Here is a 25,097-nt window from a genome sequence, read left to right on the forward strand (position 1 = left end):
GACTCGAGCCTCCATGGACAGCTGGGAGTCAAGAATGACCCCCAGGCTGCGGACCTGGTCTTTCAGGGGCAATCGTACCCCATTGAGCACCAGGTCCACATCCCCCAGACTTCCCTTGTCTCCCACAAACAGTACCTCGGTTTTGTCAGGGTTCAGCTTCAGCTTATTCCTTCCCATCCAGCCACTCACCGACTCCAGGCACCTGGACAGGGTTTCTACAGCCAACCTCGGTGAAGATTTAAATGAGAGATAGAGCTGCGTGTCATCCGCATACTGATGACATTGCAGCCCAAATCTCCTGATGATTGCCCCCAGTGGCTTTATATAGATGTTGAACAGCATCGGGGAGAGGATGGAACCCTGTGGCACCCCACAAGTGAGAGGCCAAGGATCCAAGACCTCATCCTCCAATGCCACTCTTTGGTACCTACCAGAGAGGAAGGAATGGAACCACTGCAATACAGTGCCCCCCATGCCTAACCTCTTCAGGCGGTCCAGGAGGATAACATGGTCAACGGTATCGAAAGCCACTGAGAGATCAAGGAGGACAAGGAAGGTGCATTCGCCCCTATCCCACGCCCTCCTCATATCATCTACCAAGGCGACCAAGGCTGTTTCAGTCCCATGTCCAGGCCTGAAGCCCGATTGAAATGGATCCAGATAATCCGCTTCCTCCAAGTGCGCTTGCAATCTATGGTTTAGCGCAGGATTTCCCATAGTGGTTGATAGTGACCCCCTGAGGTTGATGGGACTGTGCAGGGGATGAATAGAGACCTAAGGTAAAAGGGGGGCATAAAAGGGCCTATGGTGGGAAAGGTCTTTATGAGGTGTAGTGCAAAAAAAAAAACTAGGAATGATGAGCCTCAGAAATAAAGCTTGTGAGCATGTATAGAGTGCATCTCCCTTGCCAGTGAGGAACCTCTGTATTTAATAAGATGATTCCTCAATATAATGGTAATCTCAGACCATAAGATTATTTATTGCCAAAAAAAGCCATATATTGGTGCAGAGTTTCATTTTTTAAACAATTATTTTATAGTGGCAAATGAAAAATTGTACCACACCTTTTCCCCTCCCCCAAAGATGCAAAGACAAAGATACAAAAAAAAAATTGCCTTTTGGAAAACTTCAATAAACTTTTAGAAAGGTTTCAGACCAGGCTTCAGAGTGCACTTTCCTGCTAAAAAATTGAGTTAGGGTTGATAACAACTTTATAAGCTCATCAAGAGTCAATCAACTCAGATGTTTGGGAAACCCTGGTTTGGGAGAACAAACCAACTTCAAACCATTAGTTTACAATTAACCACAGTTGAGGGTTTCGATGTAATGCTGAACTGCAGTTAACTGAAAATGGAATTGAAAGCTTCTGAGCTCTTCATTATGATTTCACCAGAGGAGCAGCTGGGAGATAGGAGCACAAGAGCATTATGTCCAAATCAGGCTAGCAAATCGCCAAAATAAGGCCTGTGTGCATTATCTGGCTGGCAAAGATTGCATGTTGACCAATGTACAGCAGAACTCAGCCAGTAAACTAACAATGATCTGGATAATGGGAAAAACATGTAGCATCATCTACAATATCCTAAGCTTCTCTGCTGATCGTATCAGTCATCATATCAAGCTTGCACAAGTTCCCAAGCATTTTTCAGGTAAAGCACAAATCACTATTCATCAATGTGGCCCTTGCATAACTAGCAATCTTCTCTCCCTTCCTCTTTGCCTCAAGATATGCAAGACCTATATCACCAAATGTCCATCATATTTATAAAGTGTGGTCCATCGACTTACAAATATAGAATAGTAGAGTTGGAAGGGGCCTATAAGGCTATCGAGTCCAACTCCTTGCTCAGTGCAGGAATCCAACTTAAAGCATACCAGACAGGTAGCTGCCAGCTGCCTCTTGAATGCCTCCAGTGCTGGAGTGCCCACCACCTCCCTAGGTGTTTGGTTCCATTGTCAAACTGCTCTAACAGTTAGGAAGTTTTTCCTGATGTTCAGTTGAAATCTCGCTTCTTGCAACTTGAGTCCACTATTCCATAACCTTAAGGTTGCCATATTACCCAGTTAGCTGGGTTTTACCTGGATTATAGCCCTGCTAGCCGGTGCCTACTTAGCCCATTAGGTTGCCCGGATTTTCCAGGTGGGCACCGAGCTGCAGATACTGGCAAGGAGAAAAGAAGAGAGGTGCATGGGGAGGGCAAGGTGAGCGGTACTCAGAGCCAGCACCAGCCTGTTCCGGGCCCCGGCACATGCATGCACACACACACGTTCCACTTATCTCTCCCTTGATATAAATGCTGGTTGCACTGTGGGTGCAATCCTGCCATCAACCAAGATGGTGGCTGAGGCTTCCCTAAGGAGCTGCCTCCGCTGCCATCTTGGTTTATGGCATGCGTGCGTGCTACATGCATGCATCCCTGCCATCAACAGAGATGGTGGCAGGGGCATCAGCCCCCTAGGGAAACGTCGGACGCCATCTTGGTTGATGGCAGGGTTGCACCTGCAGAGCAACCAGCATTTATGTCAAAGGAAAGGTAAGTGGAGCATGCAGGAGGGCGTTGTGGGCCTGTGCAGGGAGGGTGCCAGGGAGCTTCCTCTCACAATCCGCGGCAGGGTTGGGAGCCTGGATTTGTGGGACTGGAATACAGCAATCCTACATATCCTGCACTCTGGGATGATCAAGAAGAGTGCTTGAAGAGTGCTATCATATCTTCTCTTCTCAGTCTTCTCTTCTCAAGGCTAAACAAGCCCAGTTCTTTCAGTCTCTCCTCATAGGGCTTTGTTTCCAGTCCCATCCCTAGAAGAGGTGGGCATGGCTGGGCTGTGGCTGGACCTATGTGCATGTTTGCATGGACACTTTCTGACTCGGTGTTCCAGGACTTGTGGGAAAAGGAGAAGACCCAAGCAAAGCAGTGCTTCTGCCAGGGCAGTGGTTTTGTTTTCACTCTGACTGAGTTATGGAGAGCTGGAGTGGCATCCTGGAGGGATGGAGGTGGAGGTGAAGGAATGCAGCCTTCAGAGCTGACAGGGGCTGCAGGGAGGGAGAGAAATGTTGGAGCTGGAGAAGGAATAGAGGTGAGAATGGCTAAAGGACTGCCTGGCTTTTTGGAACTCATGGAAGTTCTGAACCAAGGCAGCAGTGACAGTGATGACGAAGAAAAGGAGGACAGCAGGGAGGAGGATGGTTTGGAAGAGGATGCCGAGATAGAGGTGACAGACTTGGGAGCTCAGAAGTCAAGGGCTCCAGAGAAAGCCTCCAAGGAAGAGAAAAGCATGCAGGCTTATTATTCCCAAGAGAGGCTGGAGGCTCTGGCCGGCATGGTGCAGAGGCTGAAGGCAGAGAGGGTGCCTGTGGAGTCAAGGAGGGCAGGGTGAGTTTGGAGGAGTGCCTGGCTCACCTGAGAGAGCCACAGGAAGGTTGGGAGGCACTGAGCAAGAAGAAGCGCCTCAGTGTGGCGAGCAAGGAGCAGCTCCTGTACTTTCTGGATATGGGACTCACCCTCATCTGACAAGTGCAGGGGCTGAGGCAGAAGGAGAGGCAAAGCAGTAAGGCTGGAAATCAAGTGGGGCATGGTAGTACAGGGAAAGGGGACAGCTGCTTTGGAGATGGGGAAGCAAGTGCAGTCCTTGGCCCCTCAACCATCCACCACCAACCAGAGGAGAGAAAGGAGTGGGATATCAAAGGAAGGCTGGCCTGGGCCTGTTGAAGAAGGGCTATTCAAAGAGACAGAGGAGGAGGAGGAGGCCAGAGATGACAGGTCTCTCAGGAGCAGAAGGACAAGAAGAAAGGTGAGAGGACACAGAAAAGTGAGAGGGCTGGCCCCTGAGGGAGACAGGCACACTGGAGGAGTTGGGGGTTCAGATCTCTCCAGGGAAAATGGAGGAGGGAGGGGACACAGGAGAATGGAACAGAATAAGGAGGAGGACAGCCTACTTTGTGAGGTGGCAGGCCACGTATCTCAGGAGGAGGAGGAGAAGAAGAGAGGCCAGCAAAGCAGGACGGGGAAGGCCCAGGGGGAGAGCAAACACCCAGCAGGCTGTGAGAGTCTCTCCCAATACCAAAGGGAAGGAATAGGGAAAGAGGATTTGGTGGCAGCCCAGGAGGCATGGGCTCAGTCCTCAATTGGGTCAGTCCCACAGCATAAGCACAAGCAGGACTACAGCAGGAACAGACAGAGAGCAGGGGTGAAGAGGAGCAGGCAAGGCAGGTGGAAGTCCTTATGGGCTACCACTAAGGATGGGGTTTGCTGCCTAGTTCTGATCCGCTTGTATTCCGATAGTCCATCGCTCAATCCCAATCCGCCACTTTTTTGTTCCCACTTACTTTTGCACTTGCTGATTCCATCTGCTGTTTTAATTTATTTTGGCAGTGGAAAAAAATACGTAATGTTTAACGTATATGATTATGTAAAGGATAATGTACATATGATTATGTAAAGGAAGAGGGGAGTGGGGGGATAGGCCTCTGGAAGGGAGAGTTGGAAACAATCAGCACGGGTGATCTGCCTGATACTGGGATGGGACTTTTTGCCTCTCTGCAGGAGAGGCCAGACAAAACAGCAGGAGGAGAAGACCACATGCCAGAACAGAGGGAAGAGGATAGATCCGTGGTGGTGGCTGTGGACATGTCCGGGAAGGTTGAGGAGGTAAAGGAGCAAGAGTTGGGAGAGAGGAAACAGCCAGAGGTGGGACAGCAGAAAGAGCAAGCTCAAAAGAAAAAAGCCACAGCAAAAGTTAAGTCTGCTTCTGATATTTTTGGGCTAAAGGGAACTCCTATGCCCAAATGGTGGGCACTCTGGGAGGAGAAGGAGGGCAGAGGCTTTAAGCAGAGAAGAACAGCAGGAGACTACAGTGGAAGAAGGGGGCAGCAGCAGCAACAACAGAGGCAGAAAATACGAGGAGGGCAGGTTCACAGAGGGTAGGCCAGACAGGAATCCATGAGAACAGGATTCCAGACAGGAATCCATGAGAACAATGGGGAGTTCGGGCATGGTCCAGCAACCTCATTATGTAGTTCAGCTGCGGTACAGAAAGTGCTTGGCAGCACATCCCCTGAGGGAATGGGTGGTGGGCCATCTCCTGCTGGGCTCCCTGCAGCTGCAGCCCTCAGGGCTGAGGTCTGCTATCTGCTTCATGGACAGCAGGGGGTATGATGTAAACTTCCAGATCAAGAAGAAGTTCTGGGAGTGATATGAAACAGTGAGGCAGGAGAATCAAAAGTAGTGTCAACCGTGGGGCTGCACCGAGATGAGCTGCTAATTAACAGATACCAGCTGCAGGCCAGATCATAAATCTGCCAGGCAGCGTGTTACTGTTTGGGAAGTGCCCAAGGGGAATGCAGAGAGCCGAGTCCTCAAGGTAGTCCAATGTTCATAAACCAAGAGATTCCAATCAGGCAGGACAGGGTCCAACGTCACAGGTCACAGGAGAGGTGGAGTAATGTCTGCAGCAAGGCTTGACTTTGACTTTAGCAAGGAGTCTCCCTTTCCTTCCATATTCTGCGTTTGGTCAGGCTTATAGTCAGGCTTACAAGGCCCAGGTGTTTACAATCAGCCTGTGTTCTTGCGAGCTCTCCTGCTCCTTAATCGCGCTGATTGCCTTCATTGCTGCAACACCTGTTGTTGTCTTCTCTCTGCTGCAGAAGGGGCAGCCCCCTGGTCACTTCCTGACTCTGACAGGTGGGTTCCCTCAGGGGCTTGTCCCTGGTCTGGTGAAGGGTCCTGGGCTGTCTCCCTGCTTGTCCCCTCTCCTGGGTCTGCGGTCTCCCATTCCTCTTCCTCCTTGGAGGAGTCCTCTGAGGGGGGCATGAGAAGTAGTGGGCAGATTTTGAGATGGAGCTTCTCTTCACGACCCAGATAAAGACCATCACTGTAAGGTTCCGTGTCAACTCAATCCCAGCAAAGGATGTGGCGATCTGGCTGCAGCATCATACAAAGGACATCCTCATGGTGCCCTATGAGGGGTTTGGAATGGGGAGTTCTGGGTCCAGGTGGAGCTGGTACAGGACGAGTGGGGTAAGATAAAACACTTGCCTCAGGTTTTCTACCTAGGAGTTGAAAGGGGCCACATCAGATATGCAGGGAAGCCACGCATGGACTTTCGGTGCGGCTCCCTCAATCACATGAGTGTGGGATGCAATGCCAGGAGATGTGTACAATGCAGAGGGCAGGACCACATTGTTAACCAGTGTCAGAGGAGCATTGCATGCAATCTATGCAGAGGCCAGACCCATACCTATAGCACCTGCCCCAACTCTCAGTTAGTGAGGCTAAGCAACTCTGAAGGTATTTTGAAGGGTTGCAGAAGAAAGGAAAGGAGAAGGGGGACGGAGGGGAAGCAATGTCAAAGGAGGAGCAGGAGTTAAGGACACCACAAACGATGCCTGGGAGCAATGAGGGGGAGCAGGGGGCACTAAGGCAGATGGCCAACAGAAGTTGGGGGAGCACCGTCCCTTTGAAAGAAGAGGTGGAAACAGGTATGGAGTGGAGGAGGATGGCAATAAGGGAGGAGAAGAACATGGAGGACAGCATCCAGGTTGTCCAAGGTAAATGGAAGAAAAAAGGGAAAGGGAAGGCATTGCCAACAAATAAAGGGAAGATCAGGAGATGGCTGAGGATTTGAGCAAGGGGACTTCAGGGGAAGAAGAGGAGAGCTGGCCAAGGGCCCAGGCCCTTACGGTACAAAATTTCTTTGCAGTGCTGGGGGAGGTTGAGATGGAAGTGTGAGAGCCAGTACAGAAGTCAGGGAGGCCATTGCCTCAGTGACCAGTCCAGCAATGGTGACACCCAGAGGAAAATGGTAGGGGTGGGGGTGGATGGAGAACAGGCCCTAGGGGGAGGCCCAGCAGAAGATCCACCAGCTGTCTCTCTAGTCATCAGTAGAACTGCAGCCCAGGGGCATCAGGAGGTCTCAGGCAGGCAGGGGGCAGGCAGCAGCAACAGCAGCTGCACCAGGTAAGCATACAGGTCTCAGAATGGATGGAGGTGGAGGAGGAAGATGTCGAGGGCTGGGAGGTCTAGGGTTACTTGGTCATCTGTTATCATTTTGCCACCCTCATTGAGCAGTTGTACCACCATTTCTTCTCTCTCTCTCTCTCTCTCTCTCTCTGGATGTACCTGAAGAAAGCTTTGTTGTTGCTTTTAGCATCCTTTGCTAACCTCAGCCCATTCTCAACTTTAGCCTTCCTGATGCCATCCCTGCAATTCTGTGCTACCTGTCTGTACTCTTCCTTTGTCAGCTGGTCTTCCTTCCATTTCTTTTTTGTGTCCTTTATATGTGTTCAAGTCATCTCTAAGACTTTTGGCTTCTGCATTGACTTCTTCTGTCTTCAACCTTTTTTCCTTGTTGAAATTGTTTGCCATTGTGACTTCAGAATCTCCTTTCTTAGAAACTCCCACCCATTTTGGACTCCTTTTCGACTTCCGGGAAGGGTGACTTAGCCTGTGCCTGCTTTTGAGACGGGCTCCTGCCTCAAAAGAAGCTTATTCAGATATATCAGTCAGTTTTTTCTTTTTTTTTTGACTGATTAAACTTCTCCCGGGTAGGGAGAAACGAAGAGATTAACCTCAAAGCCTATTTTTGTTGGGACGACCAGATCTCATTAATTTATGGGACGAGGTCCAGCCGACGAAGGTGGGACGGATTTTTAACACCATTTTGGACTCCTTTTCTCATTAAGGTCATTTGCCATGGGACATTACTTATCATTATTCTGAGTTTATTAAAATTGGCTTTCCTGAAGTTCAGGATATGAGTGTGGCTACTCTCAGCTTTTGATTCCTTTAAAATCAAGAACTCAAGTATAGTGTGGTCACTTTCCCACAAAGTTCCTGTATCTCCCACTTTATCCTCTATTGGTTAGAATCAAGTCAAGGATAGCTGATTTTCTAGTTCCTTCCCCCATTTTCTGCAGAATAAATTACCTCCAGCACAAGTCAGGAATTTCTTGGAGGGGCCATGTTTGGCAGAAAGGACTACTATATTAATTTGTTTCCTACGTAAGTCTTTTATTTAAGTCAATGGGCTACACTTCCTAGATATGATGGACGTTTCTGAATTAAAATGTTCTCTTCTGCTAGGCATCCCTTAGAGGTCTTTTGTTTGAGTAAGTGATACATATTTTTTTTCTAAAAAATGACAAGAACAACTGCATCTGCTGCCTTGCATTATTCAGGACCAAAAAAGATTTAGAAGCAGTTTTTGCTTGCATTGACAAAAGCCATCACTAATAGTCATATCCCAAATATTCAAAAATATGCACATCCTAATTTTAGAGGGGTGGGATCTGTAATAAGTTTGTACTGGGTGGCTTTGCCCTTTTTCATTATGAGTTGTTTTCTTTTTTGAAAAATGCATATTATCATACTTATTTGTACTGATGTATATCTCCCGCTGAGAACAATGCAACATCTAATTTGCTGCAGCCAATTAGACCAATTAAAAATAACTCAGCAAAAGTGATACTGAATCTTCAATTACATCTACGCCTAAAAGACAAAGCACAGCACACGCAGCAATTGACTCATTCGTTGTTTTGTCCTCTAAAACTCTGTTGTGGAACAATGTTATGGTCTAGGCTTCTTCATAAACTGTTTATTGAGGTGATGTGTTATTCGTTAGTTGCGCAGCCTGACTGGCCTTATGAATCACATATTACTTTTTTAGTGTCCTCTGCTGGATGACCTATTCTTTATATCGAGGTGCAATCTGTTATTCTGGTCACAAATATTCTACACACATTGCACAAATGTTCAAGAAAATCCATAGGTGAATGTAAGAAACTTTCAGAGGTCTGAGGGGAAAGTTTCTTCAATCAAGGTGGAACCTTTGCTCATGGAGAACCTTTGCCCTCTGAGTTGGAGAATGCTCTGTATGCAAGAGCTTGGCATTTAATGCATAGAAAATTACCTGTCTCATATGAGAAGCCATTGCAGTTCCTGGATGTTTCTCATTCCATGTATCAATCTGATCCACATGATTGCATTACTGGTTATGAGCCAATGAATATAGGCCATGCTTAGCAACCACCACCATAACCATACTCAGCAAACATAATCATTAAACTTTTATCTGTAACTATATCTAATCATAGCAAAGAAACATATAAATATTATGACAGGTCAGGACCTGTTTGAGGATTTTCCTAGAATGTATCCTTGTATTTAGAAAGCCATAAGCTTTTCAGATAAAGGAGCAGAGCTTGGAAAAGTTACTTTTTTGAACTACAACTCCCATCAGCCCCAGCCAGTATGGCCACTGGATTGGGCTGATGGGAGTTGTAGTTCAAAAAAGTAACTTTTCCAAGCTCTGTAAAGGAGCACAGCAAGTCAGTTGTCACTCAGTTGAGGACATTTCCCAGGTGAGAATGAGACACACAGGTTTTTTTAATGCCAAGAATAATTTCCTGAGACCAAGCTTAGTTAAAACACTTCTCTTCACTAGTAAAATATGAATCCTATTACAGAACAAGAACTTCAGCTGTGGTTAGTAGAAGAATCCATAAAATCATGGCATAGATAATACTCAGACAAGGCTTACCAGATCTATAGAACATTAGCAGAGAGTTTTCAGCAAGAAAGCTCTAAACTAATATCAGCAACTTGCTTCTTGTACATTTTAAGACATGTCTAATAATTCAGATACATCAATCACTGTGACTCATATCCTAAATAAGTTGTTACTTAATATAATAAAGATGTTAACTCGATCAAAACTACTTTGAAGCAATAATAATTGTTGCAAAGGTTGTTGGGGAAGATCAAATGTCATCAAACAAGCAATTATCATTTTGAAAAGCAGACTGTGAGTTGTATCCCATTAACACAAGGACTTCTGCCTGCCCAACGGGATTTCCTTTCCCTCTCCATGCATGCTCCCTGCTATCCCCAGCTAAATTCCTTACAGGCCAGTTCTGTTTCCTTTTTTTTTAAGCGCATCTACTTAAGCAACAATTAAAAAAGAACCACATATATTTCAAGCTCAAGGAAGAGTGCAGCAGCCACTTGGGGGCTTTATAATGTGTGTCACATTTGTCAGAGCTTTTAGCTGAAGAACGCCAAAAAACAGAGGAAAATGGAAAGGTTGTTGAGGACTTAAGGAGTAGGTTAGCACAGATGGAGGACGTTTAGTCAGAAATGAGCCAGTTTACAGACCTAGCAAGGCCTTGTCACAGCAGTAGTCCACTTTTCAGGCCATGGGGAAGTGCGGGGAGATTACTCCCCACTAGTGTTGCCAGGTTCAGGGCCTGAGTCTGATCCTGTATCTTTAGGAGAAGAGAAGGTCAGCCAAGTGCAGGCGTTCTTGCAACACTGTAATGGGAAAAACCACAAGGTGGAATTCTCCCTTCCCCCTGCACAACTTTTAAAGATACAGAAGATACATCAATAAAACAATACAATTTACAAAATACAATTTACAAAAGTTAAATAACTACTCTTAGGCTAACAATGTAAAATGCACGACACATGAGGGAAAAGGGACAGGGAAGAACAAGGAAAAAAGCATGCTCAGGCACCAGTTCTCAAATCACAGCTCTTATCATGACCAGCTGGAATGGAAGCAGGTAGCTTGATAGCATGGTGGCTACTGGAGAGGGCAAGGGCAGCTAGTCGCTCAGCAGAGGCGATGAAAAAGCTCACACATGGATCAGCTTTGGCACAGAAACAAAACACATCTTTGCTGCTGAAGCCACGAGGCATCCTGGTGAGCAAGTTGCGTGGCGCCCTCCTCCCCCACGATCTGCCCCTCTTATTCACCTCTCACTAGGGTTCCTTAGCTGCCATGAGGCTACGGAGATGCTCGATATGCTCAGGGTCAGCGGGGGCGGGCTGGCTGGCTCGACTCCGGGTATACGTCCCAGTAGAGTGGCTGCTGTGCCCAGGAGTCCCTTGCTGACAGCCCAAAGTGCAGCGCAGGAAGCTCTTGTCCTCAGCCAGGTTGTTGAAGCAGGGCGTGGCCAGGTAAGGCTTACAGGTAAGTTCACTGGAATGGTTCTCGGTGTCCCGTTGGTTGACGGTGGGTAGTGGTGTGCGGGTGGACATCTTGCGTGGGAGGTGCCTTCGCAGCCACTGCAGAGCCGGCCCAAGCCAAGCTGGGGAATGGCCCAGCCAGCCAGCCAGCCACTGCCGCCTGCCCGCCTCTCCTGTCCTGGACTCACAGGCCTCTGCAGTGCGGCTGCTCCGAGTGAGGCGGAAGCAGCCCCTCTAGGCTCCCAGAATCCCTGCCATGGCTTCTCAGTACTATACTTCTATTCTCAGTACCCATGATGAGGAAACATTTTAGTAAACAGATAATACAAAGTATCAATACAGATAATGTAATATCTAGAAATGTCTAAGAATAAAGGAACATGGCCCACTCATCAAATACCTGTATTTTCCATTTAATTAAATGTCTAGAACCAGCCAATTCTCTCTGCTAAATTCAGGTCTGCCAATTAAATTAGTAACCCTCATGTCACTAATTACCAGGATTTTACAGGGAATGAACATTTCTAATTAGTCCTGTATTATACATGCTACAAATTCTCAGGCAAACTTTTTGTGATAAATTGTGAGCAGCTGTTATTGGTAATGCCAAGATATTGATCTTCTTCCTTTTTTAATTTCAGAAGTCATGTTCATCTGCCTTCCTGGTGGTTCTCTGCGTGAAGGTGGACATGTGAGGTCATCAGCTGGGAAGATAAATTCCACCAGAAAATATTTGGACATTTTATTCTAAACCAAGAAAGGTATAACTAAAGAACAACAAAAAGATAGGCAGCAAACAACTGTTGGAGTTCGTTATTTTAAGGAATTGCATTTCTAACTGTTCAGTGGTATACTGCACATAACCCCACCCACCCAGCATATCACATTTATTAATAATTCTATTTAGAGGTCCCACAACTGATAATGGAATTAAATCAAACATGCTAATGGCAACAGTGTTTTAACAGTGGATTACACTATGCATAATTTGAAGAAGGTGATAATGGTGCTTGCACTGCTTTCTCTGTTAATAAACTAGGCTTCTGGTGTTTAAGAAAACAATATTATTAACTTGTAAAGATAACACTTATTGTGCTGCAGGAAACTCTTTCTAGAGCAGAACTCTCCTTCTTTGCCAGTTAACTAAATAATTAGCAACCAATCTCTTCAGTTTCAGCAATCTACACTCAACAAGTTGTAATGACCAGGATAATGACAGATGGTGACAGAACATTTTCCGTATCCTACTAGAAAAAATGCTTTTCAGCAGAAAGTAAAGTCAAGGGATGATCCATGTTCACTATGAGCACAGTGTCCATGCATGAAATATTCCCCTAGGACTTCATAAAACCTTATGAGAAAATCCTGAGTGTTGACACTACACTTCTGGTATGTCAACATTTTAGGTGAAGACTATTGTTCAACAGTAAACTATATGTGAGCCGGGTTTACTTATTTTATTTATTCAGAAGATTTATAAACCTCTTAATCAAAAAAGCTCTCCAAGCAGCATAAAATTAAATTGGAGCTAAAATCCACAGTTCATTTAAAACAAATACAGAGAGAGAGAGAGAGAGAGAGAGAGAGAGAGAGAGAGAGAGAACGAACAATTTTAGGCTTCCTCAACCATGGGTACCCAGATGTTGTTGGACTACAACCCCCATCCTTTCCAATCAGCACAACCATGGTGATACGATGGGAGTTGCAGGCCGACAATGTGTGATGAGCCAGCAAGAGAGAAGGCTGTACTAGAGTTTACTGACATGTCTAAATTTAGACAGATCTCATCCCATGATTACACAGCAGGGACAACTTTTGGCCATAAATCAAACTGTTGAGCAATGAAGAACCTGCTGGTCTGCCTCTCCTGACAATATTTTTAGACGTTTCATTCATTGACTGTATCACCCATGCAGCCTATTTATTTGCTTGAGTTCTCTGAGATGCAGTGATGGCATCTTGAAGAAGGTTTTTGTTGCTGAATTTGCTGTAGCTATTGGCTGGTGGTTTTGGTTTTGTTTCTTTTTGTATTTTCATGTATTATTAATAGAACTTCGTATATTTTATGTGAGCAGCCTTGAGAATTTTTCAAGGGCAGAATGTAAGTTTATGTGTAAAGAAAATAAAATATCTGAATTAATCTCTAGCCATCATACAGACCTAGCTAATACTGTCATTGCCATCATTCCGTATTGCCACATGCAATGGAGCCAAGAAAATGCAACAACTTTTCCAAGATCCAGTTTTGTGTCTGTAAATGGTGTGAGACTAAGTGGAGCAACTCCAAAATTCTTACAGTTGCTTTGCTTCTTTAGATCTCACCCTTATGAAACTTAAAGTACATTCAGTCCCAGGGTATGTTCTTAAGGTTGTTGTTGTTATGTGCCCAAGTCGATTATGACTTATGGCAACCCTATAAATCAGTGACCTCCAAGAGCATCTGTCATGAACCACCCTGTTAAGATCTTGTAAGTTCAGGTCTGTGGCTTCCTTTATGGAATCAATCCATCTCTCAATTGGTGTTCCTCTTTTTCTACTCCCTTCTGTTTTTCCCAGCAATATTGTCTTTTCTAGTGAATCATGTCTTCTCATGATATATCCAAAGTATGATAAGCCCAGTTTCATCATTTTAGCTTCTAGTGACAGTTCTGGTTTAATTTGTTCTAACACCCAAGTATTTGTCTTTTTCACAGTCCATGGTATGTGCAAAGCTCTCCGTCAGCACCACATTTCAAATGATGGTCTTAAGGTACATGACACAATTACCTTGCTGAAGCTAAGCAGGTTTGGACCATGCCTGGACACATGTACGCTGCCTTGGGTTCCATGATAGAAGAAAGGTGGAATACAACTATAAGAAAGAAAACAAACAAACAAAAATAAATTCTGGACATGTACAGATGATCCATATCTTTTCCTTTAATCTGATCCTGGATATAAACAGTAGAGCAACAACCAAAAGCTAATCTGCCACCTTTTCCTTATCTTGTTGACCTTGGGTAGGATCGAATTGTTTTTGTCTCAAAGATTCCCAAAAATTTTGACAATCTTGGGGATACTGTATTTTCATACCCTCCCTGAAGTATCCCGGAATTACTGAAATCTCCAAAGCCTTTGAATTCATATATCCATTACCCGCATCTGTGGAAGAGGATTATTCTCTGTGCTTATGTTTATTGATGTCTATGAAGTGTTTTGTAGTTGTTGGATGAAAGTACTTAGGTGGGTGGGTAGAAATATGCCACCATATAACTGTTCTGATCAGCATAATTTGTTGGCTGTTTGGTTCAGTTTTGGCTTTTTATGTACACTGGAAGGAACTAACTAAAGGAGCAAGAACATAGTAATGCATGGCTAGTTCCCTGATCTCACTGGATCCTTGAAAGGCAAGGAGCTCAAAAAGCAAACATAGTTGACCTTATATTACCTAGCTAGATAAAGGTACTAGAATGCATAAGATGAATGGAAGCAAATTATTTTTTTCCCAGTTGATGAGGGCTTGGTATTTTTGGGAAGTCCAAGAACAAGAAAGGTCATGACTGGCAAATGAAACCTAGCCTGGGCCTGTATACATTCAGGCCTCAGAGCTTTCTCTGAGTACATGCAAAATCAGCCCACTTCAATTGGCACTGTTTATGAGACCCTTAGGCTGATCAAGCCTAGCTTTTTGCTATGGCTATGACTAACATGAAGGGACCCTGCACTTCTGAATTTGCCACTATACTACTGGACTTCTGTAAGCCAGACACAGCATCAGAAATCTGTCCAAGTCCATAAATGAATTTCATATTGATGAAGAAATTTTCATACAAGCAAACATATTTAAATGCATGAGCTACAGAAAAATAGCTGCAAGATGATAATATTGACACAGCCTGTTGCTATTATCAGGTTTTTTTACATTAAAAAAATTAAACAAAACAGTTGTTACCAAAGTGCTCTGCCTCACTGTTATCGTGGGCATGCCCCTTAACTCCTTGATTCCTTGAGTTCCACTTTACAGGTGAATGTGCAAAGTTGCAGTTATGCAAGCATGACAGAATAAATCAACCATAATGTACACTGGCTACCATCCCAAATAGGAGTTAAACTTGCTCTCATTATCATGAGTAGCAAGGTCTCTGGCTAGATGCAAATGCCTTACTCTACACCTGATCCCCTCTGTACATGGTCAACATATCATATTGGAAACTAGTTATACATTTGCAGAGACCATTGATAGTTATGCTCCAAGTGCCCAGAGTAAACATACAGACTGTTTTCATGGGTTTTGTACAGTTGATTCCCTAGGTGCCAGTTGATTATATCCATTTCCCATACATATGAGCTCAGTGGATCATTGTTACATTTTTATGAGTCATAAACATCAGGTTTAAAATATGAACGTATTGAATGTATTGCCAAAATGCATTACAGAGACATTATATTTGGATTGTTCATTTTTGGTACACCTATTTCATTTTATTTTGCCACATAAATTTCCTCTTGGGGAAGAAAATGCTTACAGTGCTAACTATTATTTTAAGAATCTTTCTATAGCCAGCTAACAAGGTAAACTCATTTGAAAACTTGACATTACACAAAAAAAGGTAAAGGTAAAGGTGCCCCCACACTTATAGTGTGAGTCGTTTCCGACTCTTAGGGTGACATCTTGCAACGTTTACTAGGCAGACCGTATATATGGGGTGGGATTGCCAGTTCCTTCCCCGGCCTTTCTTTACCCCCCAGCATAGGCCAGGTACTCATTTTACCGACCACGGATAGATGGAAGGCTGAGTGGACCTCGACCCCTTTTACCGGAGATTCAACTTCCTCCTTTCGTTGGAATCGAACTCCGGCCATGAGCAGAGCTTCGGCTGCGTTACCGCCGCTTACCACTCTGCGCCACGGAGGATCTGACATTACATAGCACTGGATAATTGACTCTCAAAATGCTGCAGGTGTAAAACCTGTACAGTAGCATCAAGTGGCAGAGAAGCCTTATATTATTCCAAACAGTACTCATGATTCTAAGGGGAACTGAAGATTTCTTAACAGAGAACACTGACATAGGAGATATGTCAATATTCTCTGTTAAGAAATCCTTGGTTCCTCATAGAATTGTGAGTACTGTTTGGAATAATATAAGGCCTCTCTGCTAGTTGACACTACTGTACAAGTTTTATACACACACACACATACATGGGGGGAGAGAGAGATTACTTGAAAAATAGATATGTGTGTGGGAAAACCAGCAGAGCCTTAGCAATAGCTTCCCAACAGTAGCATTGCTGCCACTCATGGGGTGGTAGGGGCGATATGGCAGTGAGGTCAGGGCTGTGTTGTCAAAGCAGCAAAGCCAATCTGATGTCCCCCTGGGGTGCCCGCACAGCTCTGACCTTCTTGCTGCCTCACCCCTCCCCTCTTGGTAAGCGGCAGTGTTGTTCCTGCTAGGAAGCTATTGCAGCAGCTCCACCCTACTGGGCAAGGTGCTCTGAGGGAAAACACACAAGGTTGTAAATATTGGGCTACCTTGTGAAGAAGAGGGAAAAACTGGACATGTGGGCACCCATTTTGGCAGACGTCCTCTGCATATAGTAAAATCTACTTCCACCCAAAACAGTCATGAATTAACCAGCTGTGGCCAGGGATGTGCTTCAGAGGACTCACTGGTCACCTCTGTGGGCCAACTGAGTGGGGAAGGGAATACAAGTAATTATCAGTAACTGTCAGGAGATGACAGTACAAGTAGGAAGTGGTTTCCTTGGCACCATGCAAACATACAGCTGCTGACTGGGTAGCAATTCCTGCCCATGCCAATAGCCTACATGAGTACCAACTAGCAGGGCTTGTTCTAAAGGGCAGCCAGGTGGGGCACTGGCCCAAGGGCCCCTGAAGCTACAGGGTAACAGGGGGGCCTTCATAGTCCCTCCGCTCCCCTTCTGCAATCCATGGCGATCTGCAGTCCCCCATGCCCCCTACTTACCTGTCTCCTGCCTTTTAGTATTGCCCTTAATGAAGATGGCGGCTGCGGTTTCCCTAAAGTACTGAAGCTCCTGCTGCCATCTTAGTTGATGGCAGAGATGCGCACGCATAGCACACACGCGTGCCATCAACAAAGATGGCAGCGGAGGCTTCATCCCCTTAGGGAAACCGTGGCCGCCATCTTGGTTAATGGCAATAGTAAAAGACAGGAGACAGGTAAGTGGGGGGGCTGCATGCGTGAACAAGAATGCACACCGGGGCCCAGGGCAAGCTGATGCCCAAGGGCCCCGGCATGCCTCGAGCTGGCCCTGCCAACTAGGGTTGCCAGGTTCAGGGCCTGAGACTGATCCTGTATCTTTAGGAGAAGAGAAGGTCAGCCAAGTGCAGCTGTTCTTGGAACACTGTAATGGGAAAAACCACAAGGTGGAATTCTACCTTCCCTCTGCACAACTTTTAAAGATACAGAAGACCTCTTGGTTGCCAGGCACGGCCTCCAAGAGGTCTTCTGTATCTTTAAAAGTAGTGCAGGGGGAAGGGAGAATTCCACCTTGTGGTTTTACCCATTACAAGGTTGCAAGAACACCTGCACTTGGCTGACTTCCTCTTCTCCTAAAGATACAGGATCAGGATCAGGCCATGAACCTGGCAACCCTAGTTAAGGGTCATGGTAATAAGGCAGATAATATTCCTTCTCAATAAGTAAATCAATACTTTTCTAGAAAGAAGAAACACATAATACACGAAGAGACCATTCAGGCAATTTGCTGGATCACAGCACAATCCTATACATGTTTATTCAGAATTAAGGCCTGCTATGTTCAATAGAGCTTACTCTCTAGTATATGTGCTTAGCATTGTAGCTTCAGGTGTACAAATAACTGGTCACATGTTCTGTCTACCTATGTGAGCAATGTAACACCAGATAAATATGTTCATGGAAGTATGTTATTATGGTTTGATTAAAAAGCTTCTTTGACCCAAAAGCTTGTAAAATGCTTCACCTTACCTATGTACTAGGAATGCATACAGAGTTATCAGATAAAGCATCCTAGACAAACAGAGGTAGCAAAGCAATGACACAAAACATTTTTCTCTTACACTGCTTCCCTCTGTAGTTCTTCTGCCCTTCCCTTTGGTCCTCCAGAGGTGCTGGACTACAAATCCCATCATCCCTGATCACTGGGCATGCTGCTTGGGGCTGATGTGAGTTGGAGTCCAAGAACATCTGGACAGCCACAGATCCTCTCTTCCTGCACTAGTCTTTCCTCATTCCTTTTGCCTTTTTCACACACAGAAGATCCTCAGGATCTTCAGATGCCTTTGTTCCTGTTATGCTTTGCTCAGGAATGATCCCTTCAACAAACATTCCTGTTTCAGAGCAGTCCTGAAATGTTGCCCTTAAAACTCATGAAATGTAATAAGCCATACATTCCTTTGTAGGTAGTAAACTGTCTGAAAAGATAGCTGCTCAGAAAGAAAAGAAAAGAAAAGAAAGAAAGAAAGAGATGTAAAGAAACACCCCCCTACACCCCTTCCCTTGACATTGCCACACTTTACCTGCCCCCTTGCAACTGTTGTTATTGCTTGAAAACCAGCCAAGTCTAAACCTCAGTGATCATCTCACCCCTTATGTACCCAATCAATCACTGCACTCTGCATGTGAGGGCCTCCTGCAAATGTCATCTTACCAGGACATCCATCTTGCAGACAGTGTCATAAGAATGCAGGAAGCTGCCATATACTGAGTCAGACAATTGGTCCATCTTGCTCAGTATTGTCTGTGCTGACCTGCAGTGGCTCTCTGAGATTTCAGACAGGAGTCCTACCTGGAGATGCCGGGGACTAAACCTGGGAGCTTCTGCATGCAAAGCAGATGCTCTTCGTGCAGCTAAATTTTAGACAGGCACCTGCTCTCTTTGGCACCTGCTGAAGGCCTTCATCAGTCAACAAGCTTTTTCGGTAGAGATCTTTCCCAGTCTGCATCATATTGGAATTGTTTTCAGCTATTTACTTGTTGGAAGTGGGGCAAGAGCAACTCCTGTTTGGGTTCTTTTGTTTGTATTCCAGAAGGAAGATAGTTAGGGTCCTCCAGCTGGCTAGGCTTGCCTACCTTTACCTATGCTCTTCTCTACCTAACTTCCGTTTTAAACTGATATGCTCAGGGAAGCTGACCTGCCCCTCCTTCCTTTGTCTTCTTCTTTGACTGTCTGAGGAGAGAGGAGACACCTTTGTCTTTGCTCTCTCTTCTGAGCTATGAGGGCAATACCCACGTCTGGGCATTGCACCTCCAACTTAGTTAGTTAGAACTAGCTATGCCTTTCATATCTAATATGTATTTCTATAAATAAAGTAGCTTTTCTTATTTTACTAAGTCTTAAGTCTCAGTGATCTAAATGCAGGGTAAAAGCCTGCTACTTAGATAAATACACACACTGGCACATATGCAGCTCAGACGCTAAGTATCTCTGCATATTTCCATAACAGGCTAAACATACCCAGTTCTTTCAGTCTCTCTTCATAGAGACTGTTTTGTTTCCAATCCTCTTTTTTTTCCCAGCCTGCTTACAGAAAAGCAACGGAATATTGTCATGAATCTGACCTGCGTTAGAGTGTGCATAAGAATGCCATTAGGAAAAGGGTAGGTTTGCCAAATTTTTGAATGATCAGGCAAAGGAAGAGTCTCCCAAAATAAACAAAGAAGGCATGGGGAGATGAGACAGGCTTCAAAATGCTACTTCTCTGCACCTGAGCCTGAAAGGGAAAACAGTTAGGGTTTTGAACATCACAAGTGAAGCCTAAGAACTTTTGGTGAGGATAAAATTTCAGGGGAAGACTGAAAGCTAGTGCTTTCTAGTTGCTAAGAGTGTGAACCATGAAGTTCCCACTTGCCCACCAACAGCTCAACTTCATCATGAATTCACCAGATGGCTTTAGGTCAGGTATGGGAAGCCTTTGGCTCTCCAGTAGTTGCTGAACTGCAAATCTCATAATCCCTGGTTGTTGTCATGCACCTGCTTTAGGTAAATCAATGTCCATTTAAAATATGGAGATAATATTATTGACCTATACCACAGGGTTGTTGTAAAAGCTATGGATAAAAATGTATGTGAACTCTTTAAATACCCCCCAAAAACACTCAATAAATGAGGCAAAAATGAATCCATTCCAGTTGATGAGACAGAGAACTTTTTATAACATGAAGGAAAAGTGTTAGGCTTCATTTATCCTTTAAATGGCTTAGACTGCAATCCAATACACACTTACCTAGGATTAAGCCCCATTGAATCCAGTGGAGCTTACTTCTGAGTAGAGATGTATTGGACTGCACTGTAATGCCATGTGTGTGTAGACTTTTGTGGACTTCTTTGTAAAGCTGTTCTAATCAATTCATATGAGTAGCATAACCTATGAGATGGGTGGTCCTGCAGCAACTTGATATATTTGACTCAGATCCATAGAGGATCAACCAACTCAGCTCCTGGATCCTCACAGCCTCATCAAAGACTTTCCAAAGGAGGCCTGACTGAGTTACCATCACCTAAGCCACAAGTTGATGTGGTAGATCAGCCTTTCCCAACCAGTGTGCCTCCAGATGTTGTTGGACCACAATTCCCATCTTTCCTGACCATTGGGAATGCTGGCTGAGGTTGATGGGAGTTGTGGTCCAACAACATCTGGAGGCACACTGGTTGGGAAAGGCTGTGGTAGATGGATCCCAAGGCAGTTTGCAACCCATATCTCTTCAAGTCAAATAGCTCACAGGCCAATTAGTCTCTAAGTGTTGCCTTATGGTATTTTGAAGAACACAAAACAAAACAATCAAACCAGGATTCGTGATCAAGCTCTTTACCCACCAATAGTGTAGGAGTAAAAGGACTGGATAGAAGCAAAGCAGCTGCAAGCTCCTCTCTGGGATCCTACATATTTGCCAAATCTCATGAATCCAAGGTTTGGTTAAGTGCTTAATGTGATCCAGCTCCAATAATCTGTTTAGAATTGAATGGACTCATGTCTGATTGGCCCACCTGCACAGGCATTTGCCTTGCACTCATTCTCCAATGGCTATCTGCAAAACCACCCACCACCCTGTTCTAGATGCTCAGGTCTAAAAGGGGAATGGAATAGGATTTTTGGGTCTCATCTGCATGGTACATTTAAAGCAATATTATACCACTTTAAACATTCTTGGCTTCCCCCAAAGAATCTTCAGAACTGTAGCTTGTTTAGGGAGGAGGGATTGATTGTTAAACCACTCTGGGAATTGTAGCTCTGTGAGGGCAATAGGAACCACTTAAATGAAAAAGGGGGATCTTTAAATATCTTATTGCCTAGGAATGTTCTTTTCTTTTTTAAAAAACCTGTGGACCAGGTTGGAATTAATAATTCGTTACTGGTAGTTCATTTCCAATCTTGCCAACAGATTAGCTGCTTGTCTGAGCTTCTGAAATGGAAACGATGAGGCTCTGAAGAGATTAAGGTATTTCCTGATTAGCTCATTTGTTCTAGTCTACTACAGCTTAATGAGAACGTACTTCTCAGATCAGAGATGCAATGTTTCTTTATATGTAACACCGCTCTGTATTTTCACATCAGGTATCATGTGGGATAGAAGAAGCCTGCTAAGCTTGGGTACTCCAGTTTGGAATGAAATGTATAGAAAACATTTATTTGCTGTAATACCTTATTAAAATTGAAGTAACTGAAACATCCTTCATGGAAAGGCAGACACCACTAAATCACAGTGGCAATGGACATGTGAAATGGAAAAGTTGAGAGCTTTATTTGAATGAGGTCAAAGTGACCTCTTCATCACTTTGGGCAGTAAGAACAGCTTATATAGCTAGGAGTGTGTGAAGTCTATTTGGAGAACACTATAAAAATGAATTATGAATCAACTTTTGACATGATTTGAAAAACGGCGTTCCCACCTAGTGCGGGGGCGTGTTTGCTGCCACCCCACTGTAGAGAAGGCTCGGGAAGGTTCCCAAAGGTTTCACATTGGTCAGGTGGGGTAATTTGACCAATTAGGTGAGGGATTGAGCAGCTATAAATAGTCTGCTCCTCCCTAAAAACTTGCCTTTTTTGCCTTGCGGCACCCCCCCCTGTCAGTGTGGGCTTTGCTAGTCGCCAAATGGGGCTGAATAGGATTTTTTTTTTTGGAGATCCTGATTTCAGAATCTCTTTGGTTTTGCCTACTCCATACTGCTTGGTTTGATTCAATTGGCTTGCCGGGGGGTGAGGTTGTGGTGATTCCGGTTTGGCTGGCATGGAATTCAGGCAGGTGAGGTAACTGGGGCTGAGATCTCTCAGCGGCTTTCGATACCATCGACCATGGTATCCTTCTGGGACGACTCACTGATTTGGGAGTGGGTGGTACTGTATGGCAATGGTTCCGCTCCTACCTGGTGGGTCGTCTCCAGAGGGTAGTGCTTGGGGAGCATTGCTCAGCACCCTGGGATCTCCAGTATGGGGTTCCGCAGGGGTCAGTTCTGTCTCCCATGCTTTTTAATATCTATATGAAGCTGCTGGGTGTGGTCATTAGGAGCTTTGGAGTGCGTTGCCATCAGTACGCTGATGACATGCAGCTCTATTTCTCTTTTTCATCTTCTCCAGGTGAGTCTGTCATTGTGCTGAACCGATGTCTAGCTGCGACAATGGACTGGATGAGGGCTAACAAACTGAGGCTTAATCCAGACAAGACTGAGATGCTGCTGGTGGGTGGTTCTCCTGACAGGATGGGGGATGTTCGACCTGTTCTGGAGGGGGTTGCACTCCCCCTGAAGGAACAGGTTTGTAGCTTGGGAGTTCTTTTAGACCCATCCCTGTCACTTGAGGCTCAGATAGCCTCGGTGGCACGGGGTGCTTTTTACCAGCTTTGACTGGTGGCCCAGCTACGCCTCTATCTGGACAGAGAGAGCCTCGCTTCAGTAGTTCATGCGCTGGTAACCTCGAAATTAGATTACTGCAATGCGCTCTACGTGGGGCTGCCTATGAAGACGGTTCGGAAACTGCAGCTTGTGCAGAATGCAGCGGCCAGACTGCTCACGGGGACCAGACGGTTCGACCACATAACACCGATTCTGGCCCGCTTGCACTGGGTGCCTATTTGTTTCCGGGCCCGGTTCAAAGTGCTGGTTTTGACCTACAAAGCCTTACACGGCACAGGACCACAATACCTGTTGGAATGCCTTCCCTGTTACGAACCTGCCCGTACACTACGCTCATCATCAAAGACCCTCCTCCGAGTTCCTACTTATAGGGAAGCTCGGAGGGTGGCAACACGGAAAAAGGCTTTTTCTGTGGTGGCCCCCGAACTGTGGAACGATCTCCCAGAGGAGATACGCCTGGCGCCAATGTTACTATCTTTCTGGCACCAGGTTAAAACTTTTCTCTTCACCCAGGCTTTTTAACATGTTTGTATGCGCTGATATTGTTTTTAATCTTTTAACATTTTAAACTTTTAATGTGTTTATATTGCTATACGTTTATTGTATTTTTGATGTTTCTTGTCTTGTGAACCGCCCAGAGAGCTTCAGCTATGGGGCGGTCTATAAGTTTAATGAAATAAATAAAATAAATAAATAAATAAAAATTGAGGTGGCTGAAGCATTTTGGTAAAGGGCACTCTCTAGGAAACCATCAGGGCATAACCTCTGGTGTAGATCTGGGGAGTGTCCACATGGGACCAGCTTGCGCATCATAGTGAATGCCTGTACGGTGGGGCCAGGATGTGGAGGTTGGAACCACATACCTGACTCCAATAGCAAGGAGAGATAAGTTTTCCCACATCCTTGACTGGGGAGCTACAGTCCGACGTGACTAACTTGACTTCAGGATTGGAGGGTCTATACCCTCCCAGAGAGGTTGAGCCTCACCTGCCTGAAGTATTTGATATACAATTAATTGGCTGATTTGAATCTGATTGATTATTTGTTATATTTTAATAAATATAACATTACTCCACATATGTGTCACAAGTCTTCTTTGGTGTGGTGGCAATCCCCATCCAGTTATCATTTGCAGTCATTCCCCCACTAACTCGGGGCTGAGGAACTCCTGTGGCACTCCCATGTTTCCCTTTAGAAGGCAGCTTTGAGGACAGCAGTTTTCACCACCCATACTTTTACATTTTAGCCATGCCCACTGTGACATTCAAGAATGGATGGTGAAACTTTGGGAATTTGTTGCTATGGCCAATGATCCCAGTATCTCAGATGTAGACAACAAAAACAAATGTATGATAGCTTTCAGGTATGATAGAATAATTTTGTTGAAGACTGCAAAAATAAGCAGCTGGGGCCAAATGTAATGCATCAGTTTGTATTGGACTAAAATGTTGCAAATAGTATTAGAATAATTTAGTAATTTTGCATCTGCAGCAGGACAATACTTTTTCTTTATAATAATAGCACACTGTGTTTTAAGCTTGAAATATTGTAATTGAATGTGGATAAAGGTATGTTGCATTGATGATGCATGTGTAAAATAAAAATAAATAATTGCAAATGAAACAAATAATAATAAAGAATGAAATTGATTTAGAATGTAAAATAGCTGATGAGAAAGCCTTATAGAAAGCAGCCTTGAGAACTGCAGTTTTTACCATGCATACTTCCAAACTTCCCAAATTGGACATCACTGCCAGTTACCGAGATGGGGAGGCAGCTGGGAGCTCAGCACAGCTGCACCTGTACCACTCTTCCTACTGCCTTCCCCTTCCCCCTCTCAGTAACCAGCAGTGACAGGCAGTACTGGGAAGTCAGGTGAGCTATGCCACCCCACCAGCCATTACTGATATTTTGTCAGGATCTCATCGCAGTGATAGATTTTTTTCTTCTTAAATGGATATATTATCCCTCATAGATATAAGTAGGTAGGCTATACTAAATAAGTGGATGAGAAAAAACAGTTATTCAACCAAAATGGAGCAATGTCAGATACAGAACTCAGAAACAAAAATCCTTGAGGCCTTGTGCCATGCCAAATTCCGAACATTTTGCCTTTGACCAAGTTCATCCAAACTAATGAAATACATTTCCAATTCACTTTGTAACTGGCCAGCTATTTTTGCCATAATTCCAATATTCGTAAACCACTTCGGTGTTAAAAAAACATTGCAGAAAAAATAAGCATTTTTCCCATACACAATTTTATGTATGCTGTCTG

The sequence above is a fragment of the Rhineura floridana genome, chromosome 3 (assembly GCF_030035675.1).
Source record: "Rhineura floridana isolate rRhiFlo1 chromosome 3, rRhiFlo1.hap2, whole genome shotgun sequence".
NCBI classification, from domain to species: domain Eukaryota; kingdom Metazoa; phylum Chordata; class Lepidosauria; order Squamata; family Rhineuridae; genus Rhineura; species Rhineura floridana.